The sequence below is a fragment of the Rhinoderma darwinii genome, unplaced genomic scaffold (assembly GCF_050947455.1).
Source record: "Rhinoderma darwinii isolate aRhiDar2 unplaced genomic scaffold, aRhiDar2.hap1 Scaffold_471, whole genome shotgun sequence".
Taxonomy (NCBI): Eukaryota; Metazoa; Chordata; class Amphibia; order Anura; family Rhinodermatidae; genus Rhinoderma; species Rhinoderma darwinii.
Genome location: NW_027464017.1, coordinates 67540 through 90008, shown reverse-complemented (window position 1 = coordinate 90008; position 22469 = coordinate 67540). Strand labels below are relative to the sequence as shown.

At 46.3% G+C, this 22469-nt stretch overlaps 13 non-coding genes across 13 annotated transcripts; all 13 read left to right on the top strand.

The window, feature by feature from the left end:
* The first annotated feature begins 2919 nt into the window (after positions 1 to 2919).
* Positions 2920 to 3111, top strand: LOC142719183 (U2 spliceosomal RNA). The gene has a single exon (XR_012872638.1). It is a non-coding gene; the product is annotated as a U2 spliceosomal RNA (small nuclear RNA).
* A 1340-nt stretch (positions 3112 to 4451) lies between these two features.
* On the top strand, positions 4452 to 4642 carry LOC142719248 (U2 spliceosomal RNA). The gene has a single exon (XR_012872689.1). It is a non-coding gene; the product is annotated as a U2 spliceosomal RNA (small nuclear RNA).
* A 1346-nt stretch (positions 4643 to 5988) lies between these two features.
* LOC142719247 (U2 spliceosomal RNA) lies at positions 5989 to 6179 on the top strand. The gene has a single exon (XR_012872688.1). It is a non-coding gene; the product is annotated as a U2 spliceosomal RNA (small nuclear RNA).
* A 1342-nt stretch (positions 6180 to 7521) lies between these two features.
* On the top strand, positions 7522 to 7712 carry LOC142719246 (U2 spliceosomal RNA). The gene has a single exon (XR_012872686.1). It is a non-coding gene; the product is annotated as a U2 spliceosomal RNA (small nuclear RNA).
* Positions 7713 to 9058: 1346 nt separating this feature from the next.
* On the top strand, positions 9059 to 9249 carry LOC142719245 (U2 spliceosomal RNA). Its single transcript, XR_012872685.1, has one exon. It is a non-coding gene; the product is annotated as a U2 spliceosomal RNA (small nuclear RNA).
* Positions 9250 to 10587: 1338 nt separating this feature from the next.
* LOC142719243 (U2 spliceosomal RNA) lies at positions 10588 to 10778 on the top strand. Its single transcript, XR_012872683.1, has one exon. It is a non-coding gene; the product is annotated as a U2 spliceosomal RNA (small nuclear RNA).
* Positions 10779 to 12114: 1336 nt separating this feature from the next.
* On the top strand, positions 12115 to 12305 carry LOC142719241 (U2 spliceosomal RNA). Its single transcript, XR_012872682.1, has one exon. It is a non-coding gene; the product is annotated as a U2 spliceosomal RNA (small nuclear RNA).
* Positions 12306 to 13647: 1342 nt separating this feature from the next.
* On the top strand, positions 13648 to 13838 carry LOC142719240 (U2 spliceosomal RNA). The gene has a single exon (XR_012872681.1). It is a non-coding gene; the product is annotated as a U2 spliceosomal RNA (small nuclear RNA).
* A 1344-nt stretch (positions 13839 to 15182) lies between these two features.
* Positions 15183 to 15373, top strand: LOC142719239 (U2 spliceosomal RNA). The gene has a single exon (XR_012872680.1). It is a non-coding gene; the product is annotated as a U2 spliceosomal RNA (small nuclear RNA).
* A 1346-nt stretch (positions 15374 to 16719) lies between these two features.
* Positions 16720 to 16910, top strand: LOC142719238 (U2 spliceosomal RNA). Its single transcript, XR_012872679.1, has one exon. It is a non-coding gene; the product is annotated as a U2 spliceosomal RNA (small nuclear RNA).
* A 1348-nt stretch (positions 16911 to 18258) lies between these two features.
* LOC142719237 (U2 spliceosomal RNA) lies at positions 18259 to 18449 on the top strand. The gene has a single exon (XR_012872678.1). It is a non-coding gene; the product is annotated as a U2 spliceosomal RNA (small nuclear RNA).
* A 1354-nt stretch (positions 18450 to 19803) lies between these two features.
* Positions 19804 to 19994, top strand: LOC142719236 (U2 spliceosomal RNA). Its single transcript, XR_012872677.1, has one exon. It is a non-coding gene; the product is annotated as a U2 spliceosomal RNA (small nuclear RNA).
* A 1348-nt stretch (positions 19995 to 21342) lies between these two features.
* LOC142719235 (U2 spliceosomal RNA) lies at positions 21343 to 21533 on the top strand. Its single transcript, XR_012872675.1, has one exon. It is a non-coding gene; the product is annotated as a U2 spliceosomal RNA (small nuclear RNA).
* Positions 21534 to 22469: the final 936 nt, after the last annotated feature.

Below are 22469 nucleotides of genomic sequence, written 5' to 3'. Positions count from 1 at the left end.
TATTTTATCTGATCACAAGCTCCTTTCAGTGCACCTGGAGCTAGAGGGAGAGCAAAAAGCTTGTAGGGGTCCCTGGAGACTAAACACCACACTCCTGGAGGACCCCATCATTAAAGAGGAGTTTGTGCGGACCTACCAGTGTTGGCAGTCCCATAGAGCGCCCAGTCAGCCTATGCTACACTGGTGGGAGGGCATTAAACCCAAAATCAGAGCTTTTTTTATTCGAGCAGGTAAGAAGAAAGCAAAAGAGAAAAAACAATGGTTTTATGTTCTTAATAAACGTTTACATGTACTTTTTAAATTGAAGGAGATTGGTATGGATGTTGATGATGATATCTTAAATCTTAAAGCTGAAATAAAATATGCCATAGAAGAGAAAGGGAAACAAATAATTTTTAATTCACATGTAAAGCACCTCGAGGATGGCGAGAAGTGTTCCCGGTTCTTCTTCAAAAAGGTAATGGATAAACGAGATGTCATTTTAAACCTTGAAGGAGAAACCACTATGGTCGGCATTTTAAATTCTGCTTTTAATTTCTACCAATCTCTTTTTAACAAGAAAAATATTGATCCTTCCTTTTTAGAACATGTTCTTAATTCCCTTGATGCCAAGCTAGATATTTTAGACCAGGAAGTTTTATCCCGTAATATTACCTTGGAGGAACTTTTATTTGCTTTTAAAAGTTTTTCTAATGGGAAAGCTCCTGGGGAAGATGGTCTGCCCATCGAATTTTATCATGCTTTTTGGGAAATTTTAAAGAATGACATGTTTTTATTGTATAAGGAAGTTTTTATTACTGAAGAGCTGCCCCCTTCCTGGAGGAGGGGGATTGTGTCCTTAATTTTTAAAAAAGGTGAGAGGGACCAGTTAAAAAACTGGCGCCCTATTACTCTTTTAAACGTTGATTGTAAAATTTTAGCTAAACTAATAACAATCCGTTTTAAACCTTTTATTCATAAATTAATCCATCCAAACCAGGTATGTGGGGTACCTGGGAGGTCAATTACTGAGTCCCTGAATATTTTACGTGACATCATTTGGTATTTTAAAGAAAGGGGTCAAAGCCTTGCTATTTTATCCTTAGATTTCGAGAAGGCTTTTGACCGGGTCTCCCATGAATATCTTTTTATGGTTCTTAAAAAGATGGCTGTTCCTGAAATTATTTTAACACGTATTAAGCTTTTATATCGATCCTGTTTTAGCCAAATTTCTATCAACGGATTTTTAACTAAAGGTGTTCCTCTTTTATCAGGGGTGAAACAGGGGTGCCCGTTGTCTCCGCTCCTTTTTATTTGTGCCATAGAACCTCTGTTCACCCTAATAAGAGATGATAAAGTCATCAGAGGCGTGCCCATACCTGGAGGAAGGGGGAACCAGGTAAAAATCCTAGGCTATATGGATGACGCCACCGTCCTATGCCCAGACGCCGCTTCTATGAGACGGGCATTGAGGAACACCGGCTTTTTTTGTGAAGCCTCTGGTTTTAAATTAAACGTTGATAAGTGTGACTGTTTTTATACTGGTGTATGGGATTCCTCTGTGACACCAGGAGTTAACATGCAGCAGGATCAGATAAAAATTTTAGGAATTGTTTTTAATCAAGAAAACGATGGGAGACCCAATTGGGATTCAGTAATTGCCAAAATGGAAAAAAAGGTTTTAATGTGGAATTTGAGAAATCTCACCATGGAGGGAAAAGTTTTAATAATTAAATCTGTTTTATTACCCATAATGCTTTATGTAGCTATGGTTTTCCCTCCAACAATTTTATATATTAAAAAAGTGACCAGGATCTGTTTTATGTTTTTATGGGGTTCCAAAATGGAAAAACTAAAACGTGATTTTATGTACAGATGTAAGGACAATGGCGGGAGAGATGTTCCTAACCTTTTTAACTTCTTTTACATTAAATACTTTTGCTTCTGTTTTAAAATGTATAATTCTGATGGTATTTTTAGCTACTTTTTAAAGTACGCTACGGGCATGATTTTTAAACGATGGTTTCGTGTCCCTTTGAATTCTCCTGTGCTTCTGTGTCCCCCAAAACAATATGCGGTGCTCGAAAAAACTGTCAGGCTCCTAGGTCTCCAAGAATTGGAGCCTGACATATTGGGGGACCAGAAAAAAGTGTCACTCTCCTGTAGGCGGCAGGAGGATACACTGGCAGTTTCAAATTTCTCACAGGCAAGGTCCAAGGTGGTGTGGCGGAACGTTTTCGGGAAATTTATGGCAAATGTGCACAAGGACCTTGCCTGGGCAATCGTTCACCAGTGCCTCCCTACTCGTGAATTCCAGCATAGGCGAGGACTGGTGGCGAGAGCCAAGTGCCCGAGAGACAGGTGTGGTGACGACGAGACGATAATGCACCTGTTTTGGAACTGCCCATATGCACAGGAGGTTTGGAGGAAGGTAGGCCCATTGCTGAAATGGGCCTGCGGTCTTAAAGATCTTAAATTTGAATACGTGTTTTATGGTCTTTTTAACTGCCCAAGTTTTAAACAGCAAATGGTCTGTTGGATCATTTTAAACTGTTTTAAGAATGCCATTTGGAAGGTTAGGAACATTCTGCTTTTTAAACATGATTTTATTGACGTTAAAAATTGTGTGAAATATGCCCTAAGTGAAATGTATATTTATTATCTTAGGGACAAAAAGCAGCTAGGGGTAAAAGAAGCAACATCCATGTGGTGTTTGCAAATGTGGAATACCATAACATTGTAAATAAAAATGGTTTTATTCTTTTATCTTTTATGCCCTGTATAAATTTTATCCTGCTATGGTTCTGTACTTTTATTATAACATCTGTATTAATGGTCTTATTATTATTACTTTTGTATTCATTTAAATGTATGAATATTCATGTATTATGCTGTTGATTTTATCTTGTGGTTTCAATTTTAAAAAAAAGTCTGTAAAATATATTATTTTTGCCAATAAAAAACTTTGTTGAAACCTTATCTGTTCTTATCAGTTTAATATCTGATACGTCCCCTATCTGGGGACCATATATTAAATGGATTTTTAGAACAGGGAGATGGAAATAGAGCTTGCTCTGTCCACTCCACGCATTGACCTGGTATTGCAGTATTTCCAGGACCGGTGCACCCTTCCCTTATGTGTTGACTAAAATCAGATTCCAAAAGTGCTATTTGTGTTTGCTATTGTTTTTGTCTTTCTGATGGGATCTCCCCTTTTAATCCCATTATTTCAACACCTGTTGGACAATGCATTTGTACAGTCATGTGTGATAATGAGCTCATTTATTAAATGCAATTAATTAATACATTGCCACCTCTTGTTGTGTGTGTGTGTGTGTGTGTGTGTGTGTGTGTGTGTGTGTGTGTGTGTGTGTGTGTGTGTGTGTGTGTGTCTTCTGTGTTTCTGTGTTTCCGGCATTTCACATTGGAACAGCTCATTCACCTTCCTTGTCTTCTCTCCGCCCTCCCTTTTAGGTAGGTTAAAGAGCTGCACCTGAGCCAGCCACTGATTGATTGATGCAGCACCACAGTCAAATAGTGGAGTGGAGTAGGGGGAACAGCAAACAGCCATTAAAGCAGCCCGCCCGCCACAATGGACCTACCTGTGTACACTAGATGGATGTGATGGAATGTACTGTCGTCCCTACATTTCCAAGAAGAAGTAAGAATTGCAGTTGCAACAAACCCTTGCTTGCCTACAAAGAGAGCAGCAATTTGGATTTGTTACTATGTTACCTGGAAGAATAACAAACTGTGCAAGGATGGAGGTTGTAGGAGCAAAGAGAAGTTGTCTGTAAAGTTGGTGGATGCCTATTTTCCATTTTGCAGTCCCTTGTCTCCCTCTTGTGGCCTCCTGGAGGCAAATAAATGTGCAAAAAAAAGACAGCCTGGCGGCCGGCTGTTGCAGTGTTGCCCTCTCAGGCAACACTGAGTGACTGACTGAGCCGCACCGTCTTATATAAAGTTCAGACGGAACTTTGCACGTGTCATAGTGGAGCCCTCAGGATTCCAGAGCCAGCTTTCTGACATCATAATGGGGCCTGCCTCAGAGATAGATAAAAGCCTGGGCCCAGGCAGTGTTGGTCAGTGCTGCTCAGCAGGCAGCACTGGACTGGACTGGACTGGATTACAGCTGATACAAGGTGTGAAGGAACAAGGGGTGGCTGTGGGCATGCACTTGCTGCCGCTGCCAGTGTTTATCTGCATGGCAGGAGGGCATTTGGGCGTTGCCAGGAAGGCGTTTTTATGTAGATTCCTCCTCTTTCAGCACTGCATTGTGGTGCAAGCAAAAGAAGCAAATCCTGTGTAGCTTCCTCTCCGGCCTTTATTCACCTCCCTCCCGCTTAGTAGCTGTAAATGTGTGTGAGCCTGCAGGGCCCCATGGAATTGCCTAGGAGTAGGCTGAATCAATCGCTGCAAGGGGTGAACAGCAGTATGGGACAGGCTCGGGCAAGGCAAGGGCCGCTCGGGTTATCGCTTCTCGGCCTTTTGGCTAAGATCAAGTGTAGTATCTGTTCTTATCAGTTTAATATCTGATACGTCCCCTATCTGGGGACCATATATTAAATGGATTTTTAGAACAGGGAGATGGAAATAGAGCTTGCTCTGTCCACTCCACGCATTGACCTGGTATTGCAGTATTTCCAGGACCGGTGCACCCTTCCCTTATGTGTTGACTAAAATCAGATTCCAAAAGTGCTATTTGTGTTTGCTATTGTTTTTGTCTTTCTGATGGGATCTCCCCTTTTAATCCCATTATTTCAACACCTGTTGGACAATGCATTTGTACAGTCATGTGTGATAATGAGCTCATTTATTAAATGCAATTAATTAATACATTGCCACCTCTTGTTGTGTGTGTGTGTGTGTGTGTGTGTGTGTGTGTGTGTGTGTGTGTGTGTGTGTGTGTGTGTGTGTGTGTGTGTGTGTCTTCTGTGTTTCTGTGTTTCCGGCATTTCACATTGGAACAGCTCATTCACCTTCCTTGTCTTCTCTCCGCCCTCCCTTTTAGGTAGGTTAAAGAGCTGCACCTGAGCCAGCCACTGATTGATTGATGCAGCACCACAGTCAAATAGTGGAGTGGAGTAGGGGGAACAGCAAACAGCCATTAAAGCAGCCCGCCCGCCACAATGGACCTACCTGTGTACACTAGATGGATGTGATGGAATGTACTGTCGTCCCTACATTTCCAAGAAGAAGTAAGAATTGCAGTTGCAACAAACCCTTGCTTGCCTACAAAGAGAGCAGCAATTTGGATTTGTTACTATGTTACCTGGAAGAATAACAAACTGTGCAAGGATGGAGGTTGTAGGAGCAAAGAGAAGTTGTCTGTAAAGTTGGTGGATGCCTATTTTCCATTTTGCAGTCCCTTGTCTCCCTCTTGTGGCCTCCTGGAGGCAAATAAATGTGCAAAAAAAAGACAGCCTGGCGGCCGGCTGTTGCAGTGTTGCCCTCTCAGGCAACACTGAGTGACTGACTGAGCCGCACCGTCTTATATAAAGTTCAGACGGAACTTTGCACGTGTCATAGTGGAGCCCTCAGGATTCCAGAGCCAGCTTTCTGACATCATAATGGGGCCTGCCTCAGAGATAGATAAAAGCCTGGGCCCAGGCAGTGTTGGTCAGTGCTGCTCAGCAGGCAGCACTGGACTGGACTGGACTGGATTACAGCTGATACAAGGTGTGAAGGAACAAGGGGTGGCTGTGGGCATGCACTTGCTGCCGCTGCCAGTGTTTATCTGCATGGCAGGAGGGCATTTGGGCGTTGCCAGGAAGGCGTTTTTATGTAGATTCCTCCTCTTTCAGCACTGCATTGTGGTGCAAGCAAAAGAAGCAAATCCTGTGTAGCTTCCTCTCCGGCCTTTATTCACCTCCCTCCCGCTTAGTAGCTGTAAATGTGTGTGAGCCTGCAGGGCCCCATGGAATTGCCTAGGAGTAGGCTGAATCAATCGCTGCAAGGGGTGAACAGCAGTATGGGACAGGCTCGGGCAAGGCAAGGGCCGCTCGGGTTATCGCTTCTCGGCCTTTTGGCTAAGATCAAGTGTAGTATCTGTTCTTATCAGTTTAATATCTGATACGTCCCCTATCTGGGGACCATATATTAAATGGATTTTTAGAACAGGGAGATGGAAATAGAGCTTGCTCTGTCCACTCCACGCATTGACCTGGTATTGCAGTATTTCCAGGACCGGTGCACCCTTCCCTTATGTGTTGACTAAAATCAGATTCCAAAAGTGCTATTTGTGTTTGCTATTGTTTTTGTCTTTCTGATGGGATCTCCCCTTTTAATCCCATTATTTCAACACCTGTTGGACAATGCATTTGTACAGTCATGTGTGATAATGAGCTCATTTATTAAATGCAATTAATTAATACATTGCCACCTCTTGTTGTGTGTGTGTGTGTGTGTGTGTGTGTGTGTGTGTGTGTGTGTGTGTGTGTGTGTGTGTGTGTGTGTGTGTGTCTTCTGTGTTTCTGTGTTTCCGGCATTTCACATTGGAACAGCTCATTCACCTTCCTTGTCTTCTCTCCGCCCTCCCTTTTAGGTAGGTTAAAGAGCTGCACCTGAGCCAGCCACTGATTGATTGATGCAGCACCACAGTCAAATAGTGGAGTGGAGTAGGGGGAACAGCAAACAGCCATTAAAGCAGCCCGCCCGCCACAATGGACCTACCTGTGTACACTAGATGGATGTGATGGAATGTACTGTCGTCCCTACATTTCCAAGAAGAAGTAAGAATTGCAGTTGCAACAAACCCTTGCTTGCCTACAAAGAGAGCAGCAATTTGGATTTGTTACTATGTTACCTGGAAGAATAACAAACTGTGCAAGGATGGAGGTTGTAGGAGCAAAGAGAAGTTGTCTGTAAAGTTGGTGGATGCCTATTTTCCATTTTGCAGTCCCTTGTCTCCCTCTTGTGGCCTCCTGGAGGCAAATAAATGTGCAAAAAAAAGACAGCCTGGCGGCCGGCTGTTGCAGTGTTGCCCTCTCAGGCAACACTGAGTGACTGACTGAGCCGCACCGTCTTATATAAAGTTCAGACGGAACTTTGCACGTGTCATAGTGGAGCCCTCAGGATTCCAGAGCCAGCTTTCTGACATCATAATGGGGCCTGCCTCAGAGATAGATAAAAGCCTGGGCCCAGGCAGTGTTGGTCAGTGCTGCTCAGCAGGCAGCACTGGACTGGACTGGACTGGATTACAGCTGATACAAGGTGTGAAGGAACAAGGGGTGGCTGTGGGCATGCACTTGCTGCCGCTGCCAGTGTTTATCTGCATGGCAGGAGGGCATTTGGGCGTTGCCAGGAAGGCGTTTTTATGTAGATTCCTCCTCTTTCAGCACTGCATTGTGGTGCAAGCAAAAGAAGCAAATCCTGTGTAGCTTCCTCTCCGGCCTTTATTCACCTCCCTCCCGCTTAGTAGCTGTAAATGTGTGTGAGCCTGCAGGGCCCCATGGAATTGCCTAGGAGTAGGCTGAATCAATCGCTGCAAGGGGTGAACAGCAGTATGGGACAGGCTCGGGCAAGGCAAGGGCCGCTCGGGTTATCGCTTCTCGGCCTTTTGGCTAAGATCAAGTGTAGTATCTGTTCTTATCAGTTTAATATCTGATACGTCCCCTATCTGGGGACCATATATTAAATGGATTTTTAGAACAGGGAGATGGAAATAGAGCTTGCTCTGTCCACTCCACGCATTGACCTGGTATTGCAGTATTTCCAGGACCGGTGCACCCTTCCCTTATGTGTTGACTAAAATCAGATTCCAAAAGTGCTATTTGTGTTTGCTATTGTTTTTGTCTTTCTGATGGGATCTCCCCTTTTAATCCCATTATTTCAACACCTGTTGGACAATGCATTTGTACAGTCATGTGTGATAATGAGCTCATTTATTAAATGCAATTAATTAATACATTGCCACCTCTTGTTGTGTGTGTGTGTGTGTGTGTGTGTGTGTGTGTGTGTGTGTGTGTGTGTGTGTGTGTGTGTGTGTGTGTGTGTGTGTCTTCTGTGTTTCTGTGTTTCCGGCATTTCACATTGGAACAGCTCATTCACCTTCCTTGTCTTCTCTCCGCCCTCCCTTTTAGGTAGGTTAAAGAGCTGCACCTGAGCCAGCCACTGATTGATTGATGCAGCACCACAGTCAAATAGTGGAGTGGAGTAGGGGGAACAGCAAACAGCCATTAAAGCAGCCCGCCCGCCACAATGGACCTACCTGTGTACACTAGATGGATGTGATGGAATGTACTGTCGTCCCTACATTTCCAAGAAGAAGTAAGAATTGCAGTTGCAACAAACCCTTGCTTGCCTACAAAGAGAGCAGCAATTTGGATTTGTTACTATGTTACCTGGAAGAATAACAAACTGTGCAAGGATGGAGGTTGTAGGAGCAAAGAGAAGTTGTCTGTAAAGTTGGTGGATGCCTATTTTCCATTTTGCAGTCCCTTGTCTCCCTCTTGTGGCCTCCTGGAGGCAAATAAATGTGCAAAAAAAAGACAGCCTGGCGGCCGGCTGTTGCAGTGTTGCCCTCTCAGGCAACACTGAGTGACTGACTGAGCCGCACCGTCTTATATAAAGTTCAGACGGAACTTTGCACGTGTCATAGTGGAGCCCTCAGGATTCCAGAGCCAGCTTTCTGACATCATAATGGGGCCTGCCTCAGAGATAGATAAAAGCCTGGGCCCAGGCAGTGTTGGTCAGTGCTGCTCAGCAGGCAGCACTGGACTGGACTGGACTGGATTACAGCTGATACAAGGTGTGAAGGAACAAGGGGTGGCTGTGGGCATGCACTTGCTGCCGCTGCCAGTGTTTATCTGCATGGCAGGAGGGCATTTGGGCGTTGCCAGGAAGGCGTTTTTATGTAGATTCCTCCTCTTTCAGCACTGCATTGTGGTGCAAGCAAAAGAAGCAAATCCTGTGTAGCTTCCTCTCCGGCCTTTATTCACCTCCCTCCCGCTTAGTAGCTGTAAATGTGTGTGAGCCTGCAGGGCCCCATGGAATTGCCTAGGAGTAGGCTGAATCAATCGCTGCAAGGGGTGAACAGCAGTATGGGACAGGCTCGGGCAAGGCAAGGGCCGCTCGGGTTATCGCTTCTCGGCCTTTTGGCTAAGATCAAGTGTAGTATCTGTTCTTATCAGTTTAATATCTGATACGTCCCCTATCTGGGGACCATATATTAAATGGATTTTTAGAACAGGGAGATGGAAATAGAGCTTGCTCTGTCCACTCCACGCATTGACCTGGTATTGCAGTATTTCCAGGACCGGTGCACCCTTCCCTTATGTGTTGACTAAAATCAGATTCCAAAAGTGCTATTTGTGTTTGCTATTGTTTTTGTCTTTCTGATGGGATCTCCCCTTTTAATCCCATTATTTCAACACCTGTTGGACAATGCATTTGTACAGTCATGTGTGATAATGAGCTCATTTATTAAATGCAATTAATTAATACATTGCCACCTCTTGTTGTGTGTGTGTGTGTGTGTGTGTGTGTGTGTGTGTGTGTGTGTGTGTGTGTGTGTGTGTGTGTGTGTGTCTTCTGTGTTTCTGTGTTTCCGGCATTTCACATTGGAACAGCTCATTCACCTTCCTTGTCTTCTCTCCGCCCTCCCTTTTAGGTAGGTTAAAGAGCTGCACCTGAGCCAGCCACTGATTGATTGATGCAGCACCACAGTCAAATAGTGGAGTGGAGTAGGGGGAACAGCAAACAGCCATTAAAGCAGCCCGCCCGCCACAATGGACCTACCTGTGTACACTAGATGGATGTGATGGAATGTACTGTCGTCCCTACATTTCCAAGAAGAAGTAAGAATTGCAGTTGCAACAAACCCTTGCTTGCCTACAAAGAGAGCAGCAATTTGGATTTGTTACTATGTTACCTGGAAGAATAACAAACTGTGCAAGGATGGAGGTTGTAGGAGCAAAGAGAAGTTGTCTGTAAAGTTGGTGGATGCCTATTTTCCATTTTGCAGTCCCTTGTCTCCCTCTTGTGGCCTCCTGGAGGCAAATAAATGTGCAAAAAAAAGACAGCCTGGCGGCCGGCTGTTGCAGTGTTGCCCTCTCAGGCAACACTGAGTGACTGACTGAGCCGCACCGTCTTATATAAAGTTCAGACGGAACTTTGCACGTGTCATAGTGGAGCCCTCAGGATTCCAGAGCCAGCTTTCTGACATCATAATGGGGCCTGCCTCAGAGATAGATAAAAGCCTGGGCCCAGGCAGTGTTGGTCAGTGCTGCTCAGCAGGCAGCACTGGACTGGACTGGACTGGATTACAGCTGATACAAGGTGTGAAGGAACAAGGGGTGGCTGTGGGCATGCACTTGCTGCCGCTGCCAGTGTTTATCTGCATGGCAGGAGGGCATTTGGGCGTTGCCAGGAAGGCGTTTTTATGTAGATTCCTCCTCTTTCAGCACTGCATTGTGGTGCAAGCAAAAGAAGCAAATCCTGTGTAGCTTCCTCTCCGGCCTTTATTCACCTCCCTCCCGCTTAGTAGCTGTAAATGTGTGTGAGCCTGCAGGGCCCCATGGAATTGCCTAGGAGTAGGCTGAATCAATCGCTGCAAGGGGTGAACAGCAGTATGGGACAGGCTCGGGCAAGGCAAGGGCCGCTCGGGTTATCGCTTCTCGGCCTTTTGGCTAAGATCAAGTGTAGTATCTGTTCTTATCAGTTTAATATCTGATACGTCCCCTATCTGGGGACCATATATTAAATGGATTTTTAGAACAGGGAGATGGAAATAGAGCTTGCTCTGTCCACTCCACGCATTGACCTGGTATTGCAGTATTTCCAGGACCGGTGCACCCTTCCCTTATGTGTTGACTAAAATCAGATTCCAAAAGTGCTATTTGTGTTTGCTATTGTTTTTGTCTTTCTGATGGGATCTCCCCTTTTAATCCCATTATTTCAACACCTGTTGGACAATGCATTTGTACAGTCATGTGTGATAATGAGCTCATTTATTAAATGCAATTAATTAATACATTGCCACCTCTTGTTGTGTGTGTGTGTGTGTGTGTGTGTGTGTGTGTGTGTGTGTGTGTGTGTGTGTGTGTGTGTGTGTGTGTGTGTGTGTCTTCTGTGTTTCTGTGTTTCCGGCATTTCACATTGGAACAGCTCATTCACCTTCCTTGTCTTCTCTCCGCCCTCCCTTTTAGGTAGGTTAAAGAGCTGCACCTGAGCCAGCCACTGATTGATTGATGCAGCACCACAGTCAAATAGTGGAGTGGAGTAGGGGGAACAGCAAACAGCCATTAAAGCAGCCCGCCCGCCACAATGGACCTACCTGTGTACACTAGATGGATGTGATGGAATGTACTGTCGTCCCTACATTTCCAAGAAGAAGTAAGAATTGCAGTTGCAACAAACCCTTGCTTGCCTACAAAGAGAGCAGCAATTTGGATTTGTTACTATGTTACCTGGAAGAATAACAAACTGTGCAAGGATGGAGGTTGTAGGAGCAAAGAGAAGTTGTCTGTAAAGTTGGTGGATGCCTATTTTCCATTTTGCAGTCCCTTGTCTCCCTCTTGTGGCCTCCTGGAGGCAAATAAATGTGCAAAAAAAAGACAGCCTGGCGGCCGGCTGTTGCAGTGTTGCCCTCTCAGGCAACACTGAGTGACTGACTGAGCCGCACCGTCTTATATAAAGTTCAGACGGAACTTTGCACGTGTCATAGTGGAGCCCTCAGGATTCCAGAGCCAGCTTTCTGACATCATAATGGGGCCTGCCTCAGAGATAGATAAAAGCCTGGGCCCAGGCAGTGTTGGTCAGTGCTGCTCAGCAGGCAGCACTGGACTGGACTGGACTGGATTACAGCTGATACAAGGTGTGAAGGAACAAGGGGTGGCTGTGGGCATGCACTTGCTGCCGCTGCCAGTGTTTATCTGCATGGCAGGAGGGCATTTGGGCGTTGCCAGGAAGGCGTTTTTATGTAGATTCCTCCTCTTTCAGCACTGCATTGTGGTGCAAGCAAAAGAAGCAAATCCTGTGTAGCTTCCTCTCCGGCCTTTATTCACCTCCCTCCCGCTTAGTAGCTGTAAATGTGTGTGAGCCTGCAGGGCCCCATGGAATTGCCTAGGAGTAGGCTGAGCAAGGGGTGAACAGCAGTATGGGACAGGCTCGGGCAAGGCAAGGGCCGCTCGGGTTATCGCTTCTCGGCCTTTTGGCTAAGATCAAGTGTAGTATCTGTTCTTATCAGTTTAATATCTGATACGTCCCCTATCTGGGGACCATATATTAAATGGATTTTTAGAACAGGGAGATGGAAATAGAGCTTGCTCTGTCCACTCCACGCATTGACCTGGTATTGCAGTATTTCCAGGACCGGTGCACCCTTCCCTTATGTGTTGACTAAAATCAGATTCCAAAAGTGCTATTTGTGTTTGCTATTGTTTTTGTCTTTCTGATGGGATCTCCCCTTTTAATCCCATTATTTCAACACCTGTTGGACAATGCATTTGTACAGTCATGTGTGATAATGAGCTCATTTATTAAATGCAATTAATTAATACATTGCCACCTCTTGTTGTGTGTGTGTGTGTGTGTGTGTGTGTGTGTGTGTGTGTGTGTGTGTGTGTGTGTGTGTGTGTGTGTGTGTGTCTTCTGTGTTTCTGTGTTTCCGGCATTTCACATTGGAACAGCTCATTCACCTTCCTTGTCTTCTCTCCGCCCTCCCTTTTAGGTAGGTTAAAGAGCTGCACCTGAGCCAGCCACTGATTGATTGATGCAGCACCACAGTCAAATAGTGGAGTGGAGTAGGGGGAACAGCAAACAGCCATTAAAGCAGCCCGCCCGCCACAATGGACCTACCTGTGTACACTAGATGGATGTGATGGAATGTACTGTCGTCCCTACATTTCCAAGAAGAAGTAAGAATTGCAGTTGCAACAAACCCTTGCTTGCCTACAAAGAGAGCAGCAATTTGGATTTGTTACTATGTTACCTGGAAGAATAACAAACTGTGCAAGGATGGAGGTTGTAGGAGCAAAGAGAAGTTGTCTGTAAAGTTGGTGGATGCCTATTTTCCATTTTGCAGTCCCTTGTCTCCCTCTTGTGGCCTCCTGGAGGCAAATAAATGTGCAAAAAAAAGACAGCCTGGCGGCCGGCTGTTGCAGTGTTGCCCTCTCAGGCAACACTGAGTGACTGACTGAGCCGCACCGTCTTATATAAAGTTCAGACGGAACTTTGCACGTGTCATAGTGGAGCCCTCAGGATTCCAGAGCCAGCTTTCTGACATCATAATGGGGCCTGCCTCAGAGATAGATAAAAGCCTGGGCCCAGGCAGTGTTGGTCAGTGCTGCTCAGCAGGCAGCACTGGACTGGACTGGACTGGATTACAGCTGATACAAGGTGTGAAGGAACAAGGGGTGGCTGTGGGCATGCACTTGCTGCCGCTGCCAGTGTTTATCTGCATGGCAGGAGGGCATTTGGGCGTTGCCAGGAAGGCGTTTTTATGTAGATTCCTCCTCTTTCAGCACTGCATTGTGGTGCAAGCAAAAGAAGCAAATCCTGTGTAGCTTCCTCTCCGGCCTTTATTCACCTCCCTCCCGCTTAGTAGCTGTAAATGTGTGTGAGCCTGCAGGGCCCCATGGAATTGCCTAGGAGTAGGCTGAATCAATCGCTGCAAGGGGTGAACAGCAGTATGGGACAGGCTCGGGCAAGGCAAGGGCCGCTCGGGTTATCGCTTCTCGGCCTTTTGGCTAAGATCAAGTGTAGTATCTGTTCTTATCAGTTTAATATCTGATACGTCCCCTATCTGGGGACCATATATTAAATGGATTTTTAGAACAGGGAGATGGAAATAGAGCTTGCTCTGTCCACTCCACGCATTGACCTGGTATTGCAGTATTTCCAGGACCGGTGCACCCTTCCCTTATGTGTTGACTAAAATCAGATTCCAAAAGTGCTATTTGTGTTTGCTATTGTTTTTGTCTTTCTGATGGGATCTCCCCTTTTAATCCCATTATTTCAACACCTGTTGGACAATGCATTTGTACAGTCATGTGTGATAATGAGCTCATTTATTAAATGCAATTAATTAATACATTGCCACCTCTTGTTGTGTGTGTGTGTGTGTGTGTGTGTGTGTGTGTGTGTGTGTGTGTGTGTGTGTGTGTGTGTGTGTGTGTGTGTGTCTTCTGTGTTTCTGTGTTTCCGGCATTTCACATTGGAACAGCTCATTCACCTTCCTTGTCTTCTCTCCGCCCTCCCTTTTAGGTAGGTTAAAGAGCTGCACCTGAGCCAGCCACTGATTGATTGATGCAGCACCACAGTCAAATAGTGGAGTGGAGTAGGGGGAACAGCAAACAGCCATTAAAGCAGCCCGCCCGCCACAATGGACCTACCTGTGTACACTAGATGGATGTGATGGAATGTACTGTCGTCCCTACATTTCCAAGAAGAAGTAAGAATTGCAGTTGCAACAAACCCTTGCTTGCCTACAAAGAGAGCAGCAATTTGGATTTGTTACTATGTTACCTGGAAGAATAACAAACTGTGCAAGGATGGAGGTTGTAGGAGCAAAGAGAAGTTGTCTGTAAAGTTGGTGGATGCCTATTTTCCATTTTGCAGTCCCTTGTCTCCCTCTTGTGGCCTCCTGGAGGCAAATAAATGTGCAAAAAAAAGACAGCCTGGCGGCCGGCTGTTGCAGTGTTGCCCTCTCAGGCAACACTGAGTGACTGACTGAGCCGCACCGTCTTATATAAAGTTCAGACGGAACTTTGCACGTGTCATAGTGGAGCCCTCAGGATTCCAGAGCCAGCTTTCTGACATCATAATGGGGCCTGCCTCAGAGATAGATAAAAGCCTGGGCCCAGGCAGTGTTGGTCAGTGCTGCTCAGCAGGCAGCACTGGACTGGACTGGACTGGATTACAGCTGATACAAGGTGTGAAGGAACAAGGGGTGGCTGTGGGCATGCACTTGCTGCCGCTGCCAGTGTTTATCTGCATGGCAGGAGGGCATTTGGGCGTTGCCAGGAAGGCGTTTTTATGTAGATTCCTCCTCTTTCAGCACTGCATTGTGGTGCAAGCAAAAGAAGCAAATCCTGTGTAGCTTCCTCTCCGGCCTTTATTCACCTCCCTCCCGCTTAGTAGCTGTAAATGTGTGTGAGCCTGCAGGGCCCCATGGAATTGCCTAGGAGTAGGCTGAATCAATCGCTGCAAGGGGTGAACAGCAGTATGGGACAGGCTCGGGCAAGGCAAGGGCCGCTCGGGTTATCGCTTCTCGGCCTTTTGGCTAAGATCAAGTGTAGTATCTGTTCTTATCAGTTTAATATCTGATACGTCCCCTATCTGGGGACCATATATTAAATGGATTTTTAGAACAGGGAGATGGAAATAGAGCTTGCTCTGTCCACTCCACGCATTGACCTGGTATTGCAGTATTTCCAGGACCGGTGCACCCTTCCCTTATGTGTTGACTAAAATCAGATTCCAAAAGTGCTATTTGTGTTTGCTATTGTTTTTGTCTTTCTGATGGGATCTCCCCTTTTAATCCCATTATTTCAACACCTGTTGGACAATGCATTTGTACAGTCATGTGTGATAATGAGCTCATTTATTAAATGCAATTAATTAATACATTGCCACCTCTTGTTGTGTGTGTGTGTGTGTGTGTGTGTGTGTGTGTGTGTGTGTGTGTGTGTGTGTGTGTGTGTGTGTGTGTGTGTGTGTCTTCTGTGTTTCTGTGTTTCCGGCATTTCACATTGGAACAGCTCATTCACCTTCCTTGTCTTCTCTCCGCCCTCCCTTTTAGGTAGGTTAAAGAGCTGCACCTGAGCCAGCCACTGATTGATTGATGCAGCACCACAGTCAAATAGTGGAGTGGAGTAGGGGGAACAGCAAACAGCCATTAAAGCAGCCCGCCCGCCACAATGGACCTACCTGTGTACACTAGATGGATGTGATGGAATGTACTGTCGTCCCTACATTTCCAAGAAGAAGTAAGAATTGCAGTTGCAACAAACCCTTGCTTGCCTACAAAGAGAGCAGCAATTTGGATTTGTTACTATGTTACCTGGAAGAATAACAAACTGTGCAAGGATGGAGGTTGTAGGAGCAAAGAGAAGTTGTCTGTAAAGTTGGTGGATGCCTATTTTCCATTTTGCAGTCCCTTGTCTCCCTCTTGTGGCCTCCTGGAGGCAAATAAATGTGCAAAAAAAAGACAGCCTGGCGGCCGGCTGTTGCAGTGTTGCCCTCTCAGGCAACACTGAGTGACTGACTGAGCCGCACCGTCTTATATAAAGTTCAGACGGAACTTTGCACGTGTCATAGTGGAGCCCTCAGGATTCCAGAGCCAGCTTTCTGACATCATAATGGGGCCTGCCTCAGAGATAGATAAAAGCCTGGGCCCAGGCAGTGTTGGTCAGTGCTGCTCAGCAGGCAGCACTGGACTGGACTGGACTGGATTACAGCTGATACAAGGTGTGAAGGAACAAGGGGTGGCTGTGGGCATGCACTTGCTGCCGCTGCCAGTGTTTATCTGCATGGCAGGAGGGCATTTGGGCGTTGCCAGGAAGGCGTTTTTATGTAGATTCCTCCTCTTTCAGCACTGCATTGTGGTGCAAGCAAAAGAAGCAAATCCTGTGTAGCTTCCTCTCCGGCCTTTATTCACCTCCCTCCCGCTTAGTAGCTGTAAATGTGTGTGAGCCTGCAGGGCCCCATGGAATTGCCTAGGAGTAGGCTGAATCAATCGCTGCAAGGGGTGAACAGCAGTATGGGACAGGCTCGGGCAAGGCAAGGGCCGCTCGGGTTATCGCTTCTCGGCCTTTTGGCTAAGATCAAGTGTAGTATCTGTTCTTATCAGTTTAATATCTGATACGTCCCCTATCTGGGGACCATATATTAAATGGATTTTTAGAACAGGGAGATGGAAATAGAGCTTGCTCTGTCCACTCCACGCATTGACCTGGTATTGCAGTATTTCCAGGACCGGTGCACCCTTCCCTTATGTGTTGACTAAAATCAGATTCCAAAAGTGCTATTTGTGTTTGCTATTGTTTTTGTCTTTCTGATGGGATCTCCCCTTTTAATCCCATTATTTCAACACCTGTTGGACAATGCATTTGTACAGTCATGTGTGATAATGAGCTCATTTATTAAATGCAATTAATTAATACATTGCCACCTCTTGTTGTGTGTGTGTGTGTGTGTGTGTGTGTGTGTGTGTGTGTGTGTGTGTGTGTGTGTGTGTGTGTGTGTGTGTGTGTGTGTCTTCTGTGTTTCTGTGTTTCCGGCATTTCACATTGGAACAGCTCATTCACCTTCCTTGTCTTCTCTCCGCCCTCCCTTTTAGGTAGGTTAAAGAGCTGCACCTGAGCCAGCCACTGATTGATTGATGCAGCACCACAGTCAAATAGTGGAGTGGAGTAGGGGGAACAGCAAACAGCCATTAAAGCAGCCCGCCCGCCACAATGGACCTACCTGTGTACACTAGATGGATGTGATGGAATGTACTGTCGTCCCTACATTTCCAAGAAGAAGTAAGAATTGCAGTTGCAACAAACCCTTGCTTGCCTACAAAGAGAGCAGCAATTTGGATTTGTTACTATGTTACCTGGAAGAATAACAAACTGTGCAAGGATGGAGGTTGTAGGAGCAAAGAGAAGTTGTCTGTAAAGTTGGTGGATGCCTATTTTCCATTTTGCAGTCCCTTGTCTCCCTCTTGTGGCCTCCTGGAGGCAAATAAATGTGCAAAAAAAAGACAGCCTGGCGGCCGGCTGTTGCAGTGTTGCCCTCTCAGGCAACACTGAGTGACTGACTGAGCCGCACCGTCTTATATAAAGTTCAGACGGAACTTTGCACGTGTCATAGTGGAGCCCTCAGGATTCCAGAGCCAGCTTTCTGACATCATAATGGGGCCTGCCTCAGAGATAGATAAAAGCCTGGGCCCAGGCAGTGTTGGTCAGTGCTGCTCAGCAGGCAGCACTGGACTGGACTGGACTGGATTACAGCTGATACAAGGTGTGAAGGAACAAGGGGTGGCTGTGGGCATGCACTTGCTGCCGCTGCCAGTGTTTATCTGCATGGCAGGAGGGCATTTGGGCGTTGCCAGGAAGGCGTTTTTATGTAGATTCCTCCTCTTTCAGCACTGCATTGTGGTGCAAGCAAAAGAAGCAAATCCTGTGTAGCTTCCTCTCCGGCCTTTATTCACCTCCCTCCCGCTTAGTAGCTGTAAATGTGTGTGAGCCTGCAGGGCCCCATGGAATTGCCTAGGAGTAGGCTGAATCAATCGCTGCAAGGGGTGAACAGCAGTATGGGACAGGCTCGGGCAAGGCAAGGGCCGCTCGGGTTATCGCTTCTCGGCCTTTTGGCTAAGATCAAGTGTAGTATCTGTTCTTATCAGTTTAATATCTGATACGTCCCCTATCTGGGGACCATATATTAAATGGATTTTTAGAACAGGGAGATGGAAATAGAGCTTGCTCTGTCCACTCCACGCATTGACCTGGTATTGCAGTATTTCCAGGACCGGTGCACCCTTCCCTTATGTGTTGACTAAAATCAGATTCCAAAAGTGCTATTTGTGTTTGCTATTGTTTTTGTCTTTCTGATGGGATCTCCCCTTTTAATCCCATTATTTCAACACCTGTTGGACAATGCATTTGTACAGTCATGTGTGATAATGAGCTCATTTATTAAATGCAATTAATTAATACATTGCCACCTCTTGTTGTGTGTGTGTGTGTGTGTGTGTGTGTGTGTGTGTGTGTGTGTGTGTGTGTGTGTGTGTGTGTGTGTGTGTGTGTGTGTGTGTGTCTTCTGTGTTTCTGTGTTTCCGGCATTTCACATTGGAACAGCTCATTCACCTTCCTTGTCTTCTCTCCGCCCTCCCTTTTAGGTAGGTTAAAGAGCTGCACCTGAGCCAGCCACTGATTGATTGATGCAGCACCACAGTCAAATAGTGGAGTGGAGTAGGGGGAACAGCAAACAGCCATTAAAGCAGCCCGCCCGCCACAATGGACCTACCTGTGTACACTAGATGGATGTGATGGAATGTACTGTCGTCCCTACATTTCCAAGAAGAAGTAAGAATTGCAGTTGCAACAAACCCTTGCTTGCCTACAAAGAGAGCAGCAATTTGGATTTGTTACTATGTTACCTGGAAGAATAACAAACTGTGCAAGGATGGAGGTTGTAGGAGCAAAGAGAAGTTGTCTGTAAAGTTGGTGGATGCCTATTTTCCATTTTGCAGTCCCTTGTCTCCCTCTTGTGGCCTCCTGGAGGCAAATAAATGTGCAAAAAAAAGACAGCCTGGCGGCCGGCTGTTGCAGTGTTGCCCTCTCAGGCAACACTGAGTGACTGACTGAGCCGCACCGTCTTATATAAAGTTCAGACGGAACTTTGCACGTGTCATAGTGGAGCCCTCAGGATTCCAGAGCCAGCTTTCTGACATCATAATGGGGCCTGCCTCAGAGATAGATAAAAGCCTGGGCCCAGGCAGTGTTGGTCAGTGCTGCTCAGCAGGCAGCACTGGACTGGACTGGACTGGATTACAGCTGATACAAGGTGTGAAGGAACAAGGGGTGGCTGTGGGCATGCACTTGCTGCCGCTGCCAGTGTTTATCTGCATGGCAGGAGGGCATTTGGGCGTTGCCAGGAAGGCGTTTTTATGTAGATTCCTCCTCTTTCAGCACTGCATTGTGGTGCAAGCAAAAGAAGCAAATCCTGTGTAGCTTCCTCTCCGGCCTTTATTCACCTCCCTCCCGCTTAGTAGCTGTAAATGTGTGTGAGCCTGCAGGGCCCCATGGAATTGCCTAGGAGTAGGCTGAATCAATCGCTGCAAGGGGTGAACAGCAGTATGGGACAGGCTCGGGCAAGGCAAGGGCCGCTCGGGTTATCGCTTCTCGGCCTTTTGGCTAAGATCAAGTGTAGTATCTGTTCTTATCAGTTTAATATCTGATACGTCCCCTATCTGGGGACCATATATTAAATGGATTTTTAGAACAGGGAGATGGAAATAGAGCTTGCTCTGTCCACTCCACGCATTGACCTGGTATTGCAGTATTTCCAGGACCGGTGCACCCTTCCCTTATGTGTTGACTAAAATCAGATTCCAAAAGTGCTATTTGTGTTTGCTATTGTTTTTGTCTTTCTGATGGGATCTCCCCTTTTAATCCCATTATTTCAACACCTGTTGGACAATGCATTTGTACAGTCATGTGTGATAATGAGCTCATTTATTAAATGCAATTAATTAATACATTGCCACCTCTTGTTGTGTGTGTGTGTGTGTGTGTGTGTGTGTGTGTGTGTGTGTGTGTGTGTGTGTGTGTGTGTGTGTGTGTGTGTGTGTGTCTTCTGTGTTTCTGTGTTTCCGGCATTTCACATTGGAACAGCTCATTCACCTTCCTTGTCTTCTCTCCGCCCTCCCTTTTAGGTAGGTTAAAGAGCTGCACCTGAGCCAGCCACTGATTGATTGATGCAGCACCACAGTCAAATAGTGGAGTGGAGTAGGGGGAACAGCAAACAGCCATTAAAGCAGCCCGCCCGCCACAATGGACCTACCTGTGTACACTAGATGGATGTGATGGAATGTACTGTCGTCCCTACATTTCCAAGAAGAAGTAAGAATTGCAGTTGCAACAAACCCTTGCTTGCCTACAAAGAGAGCAGCAATTTGGATTTGTTACTATGTTACCTGGAAGAATAACAAACTGTGCAAGGATGGAGGTTGTAGGAGCAAAGAGAAGTTGTCTGTAAAGTTGGTGGATGCCTATTTTCCATTTTGCAGTCCCTTGTCTCCCTCTTGTGGCCTCCTGGAGGCAAATAAATGTGCAAAAAAAAGACAGCCTGGCGGCCGGCTGTTGCAGTGTTGCCCTCTCAGGCAACACTGAGTGACTGACTGAGCCGCACCGTCTTATATAAAGTTCAGACGGAACTTTGCACGTGTCATAGTGGAGCCCTCAGGATTCCAGAGCCAGCTTTCTGACATCATAATGGGGCCTGCCTCAGAGATAGATAAAAGCCTGGGCCCAGGCAGTGTTGGTCAGTGCTGCTCAGCAGGCAGCACTGGACTGGACTGGACTGGATTACAGCTGATACAAGGTGTGAAGGAACAAGGGGTGGCTGTGGGCATGCACTTGCTGCCGCTGCCAGTGTTTATCTGCATGGCAGGAGGGCATTTGGGCGTTGCCAGGAAGGCGTTTTTATGTAGATTCCTCCTCTTTCAGCACTGCATTGTGGTGCAAGCAAAAGAAGCAAATCCTGTGTAGCTTCCTCTCCGGCCTTTATTCACCTCCCTCCCGCTTAGTAGCTGTAAATGTGTGTGAGCCTGCAGGGCCCCATGGAATTGCCTAGGAGTAGGCTGAATCAATCGCTGCAAGGGGTGAACAGCAGTATGGGACAGGCTCGGGCAAGGCAAGGGCCGCTCGGGTTATCGCTTCTCGGCCTTTTGGCTAAGATCAAGTGTAGTATCTGTTCTTATCAGTTTAATATCTGATACGTCCCCTATCTGGGGACCATATATTAAATGGATTTTTAGAACAGGGAGATGGAAATAGAGCTTGCTCTGTCCACTCCACGCATTGACCTGGTATTGCAGTATTTCCAGGACCGGTGCACCCTTCCCTTATGTGTTGACTAAAATCAGATTCCAAAAGTGCTATTTGTGTTTGCTATTGTTTTTGTCTTTCTGATGGGATCTCCCCTTTTAATCCCATTATTTCAACACCTGTTGGACAATGCATTTGTACAGTCATGTGTGATAATGAGCTCATTTATTAAATGCAATTAATTAATACATTGCCACCTCTTGTTGTGTGTGTGTGTGTGTGTGTGTGTGTGTGTGTGTGTGTGTGTGTGTGTGTGTGTGTGTGTGTGTGTGTGTGTGTCTTCTGTGTTTCTGTGTTTCCGGCATTTCACATTGGAACAGCTCATTCACCTTCCTTGTCTTCTCTCCGCCCTCCCTTTTAGGTAGGTTAAAGAGCTGCACCTGAGCCAGCCACTGATTGATTGATGCAGCACCACAGTCAAATAGTGGAGTGGAGTAGGGGGAACAGCAAACAGCCATTAAAGCAGCCCGCCCGCCACAATGGACCTACCTGTGTACACTAGATGGATGTGATGGAATGTACTGTCGTCCCTACATTTCCAAGAAGAAGTAAGAATTGCAGTTGCAACAAACCCTTGCTTGCCTACAAAGAGAGCAGCAATTTGGATTTGTTACTATGTTACCTGGAAGAATAACAAACTGTGCAAGGATGGAGGTTGTAGGAGCAAAGAGAAGTTGTCTGTAAAGTTGGTGGATGCCTATTTTCCATTTTGCAGTCCCTTGTCTCCCTCTTGTGGCCTCCTGGAGGCAAATAAATGTGCAAAAAAAAGACAGCCTGGCGGCCGGCTGTTGCAGTGTTGCCCTCTCAGGCAACACTGAGTGACTGACTGAGCCGCACCGTCTTATATAAAGTTCAGACGGAACTTTGCACGTGTCATAGTGGAGCCCTCAGGATTCCAGAGCCAGCTTTCTGACATCATAATGGGGCCTGCCTCAGAGATAGATAAAAGCC